Source organism: Oncorhynchus gorbuscha, unplaced genomic scaffold (assembly GCF_021184085.1).
Source record: "Oncorhynchus gorbuscha isolate QuinsamMale2020 ecotype Even-year unplaced genomic scaffold, OgorEven_v1.0 Un_scaffold_592, whole genome shotgun sequence".
Classification (NCBI taxonomy): Eukaryota; Metazoa; Chordata; class Actinopteri; order Salmoniformes; family Salmonidae; genus Oncorhynchus; species Oncorhynchus gorbuscha.
This window is the reverse complement of record NW_025745428.1, coordinates 419293-429519: the sequence shown is the minus strand read 5'-3', so window position 1 is coordinate 429519 and position 10227 is coordinate 419293. Positions and strand designations below refer to the sequence as shown.

The 10227-nt window shown below is 41.1% G+C and overlaps 1 pseudogene; it reads left to right on the top strand.

Annotated features, from left to right (window-relative positions):
- LOC124018969 overlaps positions 1-1726 on the top strand; it is a 55330-nt pseudogene extending 53604 nt beyond the window's left edge.
- The last annotated feature ends 8501 nt before the right edge of the window (positions 1727-10227 follow it).

Genomic DNA, 10227 nt, shown 5'->3' with positions numbered 1-10227 from the left:
TTGTGAAATGGCAGGTTCCTGGTGATGGCCAGGACAACCTGTTTATCCAGAAGGGGACCAAGTCCTCGTCTTCCTCTCACCACGGCAGCCGGCGGAGGAACCGCGAACGCTCCCGGGATAAGGATCGTGAACGCGAGCAGAGCCGAGATCGCGACAGAGAAAGAGAGCGAGAGAGGGAGAGAGGGAGACAGAGAGAGAGAGTCGGTGACTGGCCTCAGGAGAAACAGGTGGATTCACAGTCACACTTCATTTATGTTTACTGGTTGAACTGAATTTTCAATTCACTTCCTGAATTTCCTGAATTCTCAACTGAATTGTTGTTTTCCACCTTGGTGTACCCGCTTAGTGTTCACAAGCTTTGTGGTGATCGTTTTCTATGCCTCCCCTTAGAACCAACCCCTGAAGTCCCTACGCAGGCTCCTGCACCTCTCCCCCTCCTCCTCTTCCAGCCAACCCCCTCCTCCTTCCGACCTGCGATTCCAGCACCTCCCCAACCCCCACCTCCTCCTCCTCTAAAGGGGAGTGTTCAGCGACGGGAGAGGTGACGGCAGGTCCCACCAGGGACATCCTAGCAGCAGCAGCTCCAGCTCTGGTCAGTCTAAGAGCCACAGGAAGCAGAGTTACCCTCTCCCGGGGCAGATACAGGGGCAGATGGAGTCCAACTGGCACGCGGCGGCCCTCGCCAGGGCAGAGGGGGCTCAGCCGTACCCGACCAAATGGTCGCTAACGGGCCCACCTTTACCAGACCGTCAAGGTCACGGATGCCAAACCTCAACGACCTGAAAGAGACAGCCCTGTGAGGAGAACATGGAATTAGAATTCTACCACATGGAATTAGAATTCTACCACATGGAATTAGAATTCTACCATGGAATTAGAATTCTACCACATGGAATTAGAATTCTACCACATGGAATTAGAATTGTGCCACCCATTGACTTGAATGGGGATATCCATTCTAGGAAAAAATGTCTATGGAGGAGACGTCTCTCTGCCCTCAAGGGTCGTCATGTTGATTAGGCACCAAAATGGAACAAAACAGACTGAAGCAGGGAGGACAAGATGGACTACTGTCCGATGAGAAACGCTTATTTTTTTTGTGGTGCGTTGCGAAGCGTTTTGTAACGTTTTCAATTGTGTGCCCTAATGAATAGGACTCTGGGCTCTCACTACTGCCGCCTGCTGGCCGCCAGACGCACATAGGACTATAGTTCAGAAGGTTATACTGTATCTCTCTAAGTTCAGGACTATATGACTGAACTGGGAGGTGGACTGACTGGCTGTAAAAATCTGACCTTTTTTGATGCTTCAAACATTTGATAGAATTTGTATTGATATTATATTATATTATTCATGAAATTCCTTTTATTTGATTTAAATTAAATGACTTTATTTAACGAGACGTAGGCCTAAATGGAGATTTAATAAGTATTGTAGAATTAATAATTGTGTAATATTGCAAGAGCTTTAACAATAAATGTAAAAAAGATTATGAGATTCTAACTATATATATATAATAATAATTCAATATATTTAATTGTGGAGGTTTTTCATAATTTCTATTGATTGTTGTTACAGTAAAGCCTGTTTGTTCTGTCTGTTTACTTTGTGTCTTTAATGTATTTATTGTATCTGATTTGACACAGAGTTATGGAGAGATATGTACGACAGATGGACAAAGACAAATGATATAAAGTTATAATGTATGATAAAATAATGAGATACCTATATGGCTCAGGGTTGTCAAGTTTTTAAAGGTAATCATTTGCCACATCATCTTGACACACATGTGTCGCCTGGCCCCAACTCATATGGTCGATGGTCAGTTAGCACAAACAGATGGGAATGTACTGTAAGGTACTGTTTGTTGTAAAGGGTCATTCTGCAGTACAGTAAACATGACAGTCACACCCGCTGATCTAGTTATTAGAGACTCCAGGCCCCATGTGGAGATTCCTGTTGTTTCCTGATGAAGGATACACACACACACACAAACGCACGTACCAGAGATATCCATAGCAGAGACAGACATACCAGAGATATCCAGAGACAGCCATACCAGAGATATCCATAACAGAGATATCCGTACCAGAGATATCCATAGCAGAGACAGACATACCAGAGATATCCATAGAAGAGACAGACATACCAGAGATATCCGTACCAGAGATATCCATAGCAGAGACAGACATACCAGAGATATCCGTACCAGAGATATCCATAACAGAGATATCCGTACCAGAGATATCCATAGCAGAGACAGACATACCAGAGATATCCATAGAAGAGACAGACATACCAGAGATATCCGTACCAGAGATATCCATAGCAGAGACAGACATACCAGAGATATCCATAGCAGAGACAGACATACCAGAGATATCCGTACCAGAGATATCCATAGCAGAGATATCCGTACCAGAGATATCCATAGCAGAGACAGACATACCAGAGATATCCATAGCAGAGACAGACATACCAGAGATATCCAAAACAGAGATATCCATAGCAGAGACAGACATACCAGAGATATCCGTACCAGAGATATCCATAACAGAGATATCCGTACCAGAGATATCCATAGCAGAGACAGACATACCAGAGATATCCATAGCAGAGACAGACATACCAGAGATATCCATAGCAGAGACAGACATACCAGAGATATCCATAGCAGAGACAGACATACCAGAGATATCCGTGCCAGAGATATCCGTAGCAGAGACAGACATACCAGAGATATCCATAGCAGAGACAGACATACCAGAGATATCCGTACCAGAGATATCCATAGCAGAGACAGACATACCAGAGATATCCATAGCAGAGACAGACATACCAGAGATATCCATAACAGAGATATCCATAGCAGAGACAGACATACCAGAGATATCCGTACCAGAGATATCCATAACAGAGATATCCGTACCAGAGATATCCATAGCAGAGACAGACATACCAGAGATATCCATAGCAGAGATATCCATAGCAGAGACAGACATACCAGAGATATCCATAGCAGAGACAGACATACCAGAGATATCCATAGCAGAGACAGACATACCAGAGATATCCATAGCAGAGACAGACATACCAGAGATATCCGTACCAGAGATATCCGTAGCAGAGACAGACATAACAGAGATATCCATAGCAGAGACAGACATACCAGAGATATCCGTACCAGAGATATCCGTAGCAGAGACAGACATACCAGAGATATCCATAGCAGAGACAGACATACCAGAGATATCCGTACCAGAGATATCCATAGCAGAGACAGACATACCAGAGATATCCATAGCAGAGACAGACATACCAGAGATATCCATAACAGAGATATCCGTACCAGAGATATCCATAGCAGAGACAGACATACCAGAGATATCCATAACAGAGATATCCGTACCAGAGATATCCATAGCAGAGACAGACATACCAGAGATATCCATAGCAGAGACAGACATACCAGAGATATCCGTACCAGAGATATCCATAGCAGAGACAGACATACTAGAGATATCCATAGCAGAGACAGACATACCAGAGATATCCGTACCAGAGATATCCATAGCAGAGATATCTGTACCAGAGATATCCATAGCAGAGACAGACATACCAGAGATATCCATAGCAGAGACAGACATACCAGAGATATCCGTACCAGAGATATCCATAGCAGAGATATCCGTACCAGAGATATCCATAGCAGAGACAGCCATACCAGAGATATCTGTACCAGAGATATCCATAGCAGAGATATCCGTACCAGAGATATCCATAGCAGAGACAGCCATACCAGAGATATCCGTACCAGAGATATCCATAGCAGAGACAGCCATACCAGAGATATCTGTACCAGAGATATCCATAGCAGAGACAGCCATACCAGAGATATCTGTACCAGAGATATCCATACCAGAGATATCCATACCAGAGATATCCATAGCAGAGACAGCCATACCAGAGATATCTGTACCAGAGATATCCAAAGCAGAGACAGCCATACCAGAGATATCCATACCAGAGATATCCATACCAGAGATATCCATACCAGAGATATCCATATCAGAGAATATCCATACCAGAGATATCCATACCAGAGATATCCATACCAGAGATATCCATACCAGAGATACCCATACCAGAGATATCCATACCAGAGATATCCATACCAGAGATACCCATACCAGAGATATCCATACCAGAGATATCCATACCAGAGATATCCATACCAGAGATATCCATACCAGAGATACCCATACCAGAGATATCCATACCAGAGATATCCATACCAGAGATACCCATACCAGAGATACCCATACCAGAGATATCCATACCAGAGATATCCATACCAGAGATACCCATACCAGAGATATCCATACCAGAGATACCCATACCAGAGATATCCATACCAGAGATATCCATACCAGAGATATCCATACCAGAGATACCCATACCAGAGATATCCATACCAGAGATATCATACCAGAGACAGCCATACCAGAGATATCATACCAGAGACAGCCATACCAGAGATATCCATACCAGAGTTATCCATACCAGAGATATCCATACCAGAGATATCCATACCAGAGATATCTGTACCAGAGATATCCATAGCAGAGATATCCGTACCAGAGATATCCATAGCAGAGACAGCCATACCAGAGATATCCGTACCAGAGATATCCATAGCAGAGACAGCCATACCAGAGATATCCATACCAGAGATACCCATAGCAGAGACAGCCATACCAGAGATATCTGTACCAGAGATATCCATACCAGAGATATCCGTACCAGAGATATCCATAGCAGAGACAGCCATACCAGAGATATCTGTACCAGAGATATCCATACCAGAGATATCCTTACCAGAGATATCCATACCAGAGATATCCATACCAGAGATATCCATAGCAGAGACAGCCATACCAGAGATATCTGTACCAGAGATATCCATACCAGAGATATCCTTACCAGAGATATCCATACCAGAGATATCCATAGCAGAGATATCTGTACCAGAGATATCCATACCAGAGATATCCATACCAGAGATATCCATACCAGAGATATCCATACCAGAGATATCCATACCAGAGATATCCATACCAGAGATATCCATACCAGAGATATCCATACCCGAGATATCCATACCAGAGATATCCTTACCAGAGATACCCATACCAGAGATATCCATACCAGAGATATCCATACCATACCAGTTTGTGCTGTTGGCTTTAAAGGGTAAAATACGTAGGCCTGACTTCCTGATATTGGCAGAATGAATGTCATGGATATCTTTATCCCTGGCTAGTCATTGATCTACAGTACATAGTGTGAACATCAAGGACAAAGTACCAATAAGAAGAAGTATACACACACACACGCACACACACACACGCACACACACACACACGCACGCACACACACACGCACACGCACACACACACACGCACACACACACACACGCACACACACGCACACACACACACACGTGCGCACGCCCACACCTCCTGAACACACCAATCTGACTTTGTCCCAGCCTGCCCCTCAGAAAGATGTCCTCTCCTCAAAGCCCCAGACTGCCCCTCAGAAAGATGTCCTGTCCCCTCAAAGCCCCAGACTGCCCCTCAGAAAGATGTCCTCTCCCTCAAAGCCCCAGACTGCCCCTCAGAAAGATGTCCTCTCCCCTCAAAGCCCCAGACTGCCCCTCAGAAAGATGTCCTCTCCCCTCAAAGCCCAGACTGCCCCTCAGAAAGATGTCCTCTCCCCTCAAAGCCTCAGACTGCCCCTCAGAAAGATGCCCTCTCCCCTCAAAGCCACAGACTGCCCCTCAGAAAGATGTCCTCTCCCCTCAAAGCCTCAGCCTGCCCCTCAGAAAGATGTCCTCTCCCCTCAAAGCCTCAGCCTGCCCCTCAGAAAGATGTCCTCTCCCCTCAAAGCCCCAGACTGCCCTCAGAAAGATGTCCTGTCCCCTCAAAGCCCCAGACTGCCCCTCAGAAAGATGTCCTCTCCCTCAAAGCCTCAGCCTGCCCCTCAGAAAGATGTCCTCTCCCCATCAAAGCATCAGCCTGCCCCTCAGAAAGATGTCCTGTCCCCTCAAAGCCCCAGACTGCCCTCAGAAAGATGTCCTCTCCCCTCAAAGCCCCAGCCTGCCCCTCAGAAAGATGTCCTCTCCCCTCAAAGCCTCACTACAGTCCAGTTCTCGCCAAACAACTGGACATGTGCTGTTCCATGGAGATGTGTTAATAACCAACATTCACTGTATGTATCAGGTGATCCGTTGGATTGTTCTCCATCATATATTTTAATAACGCTTTAAATGAACATTGAGTTCTACACTAACAGTTGACAGTAACGCTTTAAATGAACATTGAGTTCTACACCAACAGTTGACAGTAACGTTTTAATTGAACATTGAGTTCTACACCAACAGTTGACAGTAACATTTTAATTGAACATTGAGTTCTACACCAACAGTTGACAGTAACATTTTAATTGAACATTGAGTTCTACACTAACAGTTGACATTAAGGTTTTAATTGAACATTGAGTTCTACACTAACAGTTGACAGTAATGTTTTAATTGAACATTGAGTTCTACACTAACAGTTGACAGTAACGTTTTAATTGAACATTGAGTTCTACACTAACAGTTGACATTAAGGTTTTAATTGAACATTGAGTTCTACACTAACAGTTGACAGTAACGTTTTAATTGAACATTGAGTTCTACACTAACAGTTGACAGTAACGTTGAACAGCTTTGGTCCGTCACCTGTCATTGTACCAGTCCAGGTTGAATACATGCTTTTCAGTTTGGAAACATCACTTTCAGTGTTGGACTTCAGTTCCACTTTTCTCTTGTTGTCTGCGTTGCATCCTGGTCCTTGTCGTAACCATCGTTCTGTGTCCAATAGAACTCAATGTCTTCCAAGGGTTCTGTGGCAAAAACACTCACAAGGACCAGTTGCAGCGTCTATCATGAAATCTTTACGGTGTGATTTCATTATATTGGGTTTAAGATCACCTTTCATTTAGCCTAGGTGGTCCCCGATCTGTTTGTGCTCTTTAGCTCGATCTGGGACCACCAGGCTATCCCACTAAAGTCTAACCTCATATAGCCTCCACCTGCAGTTTATGTCTCTTTATGTCTCTGTTTATGTCTCTGTTTATGTCTCTCTTTATGTCTCTTCATGTCTCTTTATGTCTCAGTTTGTCTCTTTATGTCTCTGTTTGTCTCTGTTTATGTCTCAGTTTGTCTCTTTATGTCTCTGTTTATGTCTCTGTTTATGTCTCTGTTTATGTCTCTCTTTATGTCTCTTTATGTCTCAGTTTGTCTCTTTATGTCTCTGTTTGTCTCTGTTTATGTCTCAGTTTGTCTCTTTATGTCTCTGTTTATGTCTCTTTATGTCTCTTTATGTCTCAGTTTGTCTCTTTATGTCTCTTTATGTCTCTGTTTATGTCTCAGTTTGTCTCTTTATGTCTCTGTTTATGTCTCAGTTTGTCTCTTTATGTCTCTTTATGTCTCTGTTTATGTCTCTTTATGTCTCAGTTTGTCTCTTTATGTCTCTGTTTATGTCTCTTTATGTCTCTGTTTGTCTCTTTATGTCTCTGTTTATGTCTCTTTATGTCTCTGTTTATGTCTCAGTTTGTCTCTTTATGTCTCTGTTTATGTCTCTGTTTGTCTCTTTATGTCTGTTTATGTCTCTGTTTATGTCTCTTTATGTCTGTTTATGTCTCTTTTTATGTCTCTTGATGTCTGTTTATGTCTCTTTATGTCTGTTTATGTCTGTTTATGTCTCTTTATGTCTGTTTATGTCTCTGTTTATGTCTCTGTTTATGTCTCTGTTTATGTCTCAGTTTGTCTCTTTATGTCTCTTTATGTCTGTTTATGTCTCTTTTTATGTCTCTGTTTATGTCTCTGTTTATGTCTCTGTTTATGTCTCTCTTTATGTCTCTTTATGTCTCAGTTTGTCTCTTTATGTCTCTGTTTGTCTCTGTTTATGTCTCAGTTTGTCTCTTTATGTCTCTGTTTATGTCTCTTTATGTCTCTTTATGTCTCAGTTTGTCTCTTTATGTCTCTTTATGTCTCTGTTTATGTCTCAGTTTGTCTCTTTATGTCTCTGTTTATGTCTCAGTTTGTCTCTTTATGTCTCTTTATGTCTCTGTTTATGTCTCTTTATGTCTCAGTTTGTCTCTTTATGTCTCTGTTTATGTCTCTTTATGTCTCTGTTTGTCTCTTTATGTCTCTGTTTATGTCTCTTTATGTCTCTGTTTATGTCTCAGTTTGTCTCTTTATGTCTCTGTTTATGTCTCTGTTTGTCTCTTTATGTCTGTTTATGTCTCTGTTTATGTCTCTTTATGTCTCTTTTTATGTCTCTGTTTATGTCTCTTTATGTCTGTTTATGTCTCTTTTTATGTCTCTGTTTATGTCTCTGTTTATGTCTCAGTTTGTCTCTTTATGTCTCTTTTTATGTCTCTGTTTATGTCTCTGTTTATGTCTCTGTTTATGTCTCTGTTTATGTCTCAGTTTGTCTCTTTATGTCTCAGTTTGTCTCTTTATGTCTCTGTTTATGTCTCTTTATGTCTGTTTATGTCTCTTTATGTCTGTTTATGTCTCTGTTTATGTCTGTTTATGTGTCTGTTTATGTCTCTTTTTATGTCTCTGTTTATGTCTCTGTTTATGTCTCAGTTTGTCTCTTTATGTCTCAGTTTGTCTCTTTATGTCTCTGTTTATGTCTCTTTATGTCTGTTTATGTCTCTTTATGTCTGTTTATGTCTCAGTTTGTCTCTTTATGTCTCTTTATGTCTCTGTTTATGTCTCTTTATGTCTCAGTTTGTCTCTTTATGTCTCTGTTTATGTCTCTTTATGTCTCTGTTTGTCTCTTTATGTCTCTGTTTATGTCTCTTTATGTCTCTGTTTATGTCTCAGTTTGTCTCTTTATGTCTCTGTTTATGTCTCTGTTTGTCTCTTTATGTCTGTTTATGTCTCTGTTTATGTCTGTTTATGTCTCAGTTTGTCTCTTTATGTCTCTTTATGTCTCTGTTTATGTCTCTGTTTGTCTGTTTATGTCTCTGTTTGTCTCTTTATGTCTCTTTATGTCTCTGTTTATGTCTCTTTATGTCTCTGTTTGTCTCTTTATGTCTCTGTTTATGTCTCTTTATGTCTCTGTTTATGTCTCAGTTTATGTCTCTTTATGTCTGTTTATGTCTCTGTTTATGTCTCTGTTTATGTCTGTTTATGTCTCTGTTTGTCTCTTTATGTCTGTTTATGTCTCTGTTTATGTCTGTTTATGTCTCTGTTTATGTCTCTGTTTATGTCTCTGTTTATGTCTCTGTTTATGTCTCTGTTTATGTCTCAGTTTGTCTCTTTATGTCTCAGTTTGTCTCTTTATGTCTCTGTTTATGTCTCTTTTTATGTCTCTTTATGTCTCTGTTTATGTCTCTTTATGTCTCTTTATGTCTGTTTATGTCTCTGTTTATGTCTCTTTATGTCTCTGTTTATGTCTCTTTATGTCTGTTTATGTCTCTTTATGTCTCTGTTTATGTCTCTGTTTATGTCTGTTTATGTCTCTGTTTATGTCTCTGTTTATGTCTCTGTTTATGTGTCTGTTTATGTCTCAGTTTGTCTCTGTTTATGTCTCTGTTTATGTCTCAGTTTGTCTCTGTTTATGTCTCTGTTTATGTCTCTGTTTATGTCTCTGTTTATGTCTCTGTTTATGTCTCTGTTTATGTCTCTCTATGTCTGTTTATGTCTCTGTTTATGTCTTTTTATGTCTCTGTATGTCTCTGTATGTCTCTTTATGTCTCTGTTTATGTCTCAGTTTGTCTCTTTATGTCTCTATATGTCTCTTTATGTCTCTATATGTCTCTTTATGTTAACTCATTGTTATATCATTTACACCTGCAGTTTATGTCTCTTTATGTCTCTGTTTATGTCTCTTTATGTCTCTGTTTATGTCTCTGTTTATGTCTCTGTTTGTCTCTTTATGTCTCTGTTTATGTCTGTGTTTATGTGGTCCTTCTGTAGCTCAGTTGGTAGAGCATGGCGCTTGTAACGCCAGGGTAGTGGGTTCGATCCCCGGGACCACCCATACGTAGAATGTATGCACACATGACTGTAAGTCGCTTTGGATAAAAGCGTCTGCTAAATGGCATATATTATTATATTATATTATTATGTCTCTGTTTATGTCTCTGTTTATGTCTCTGTTT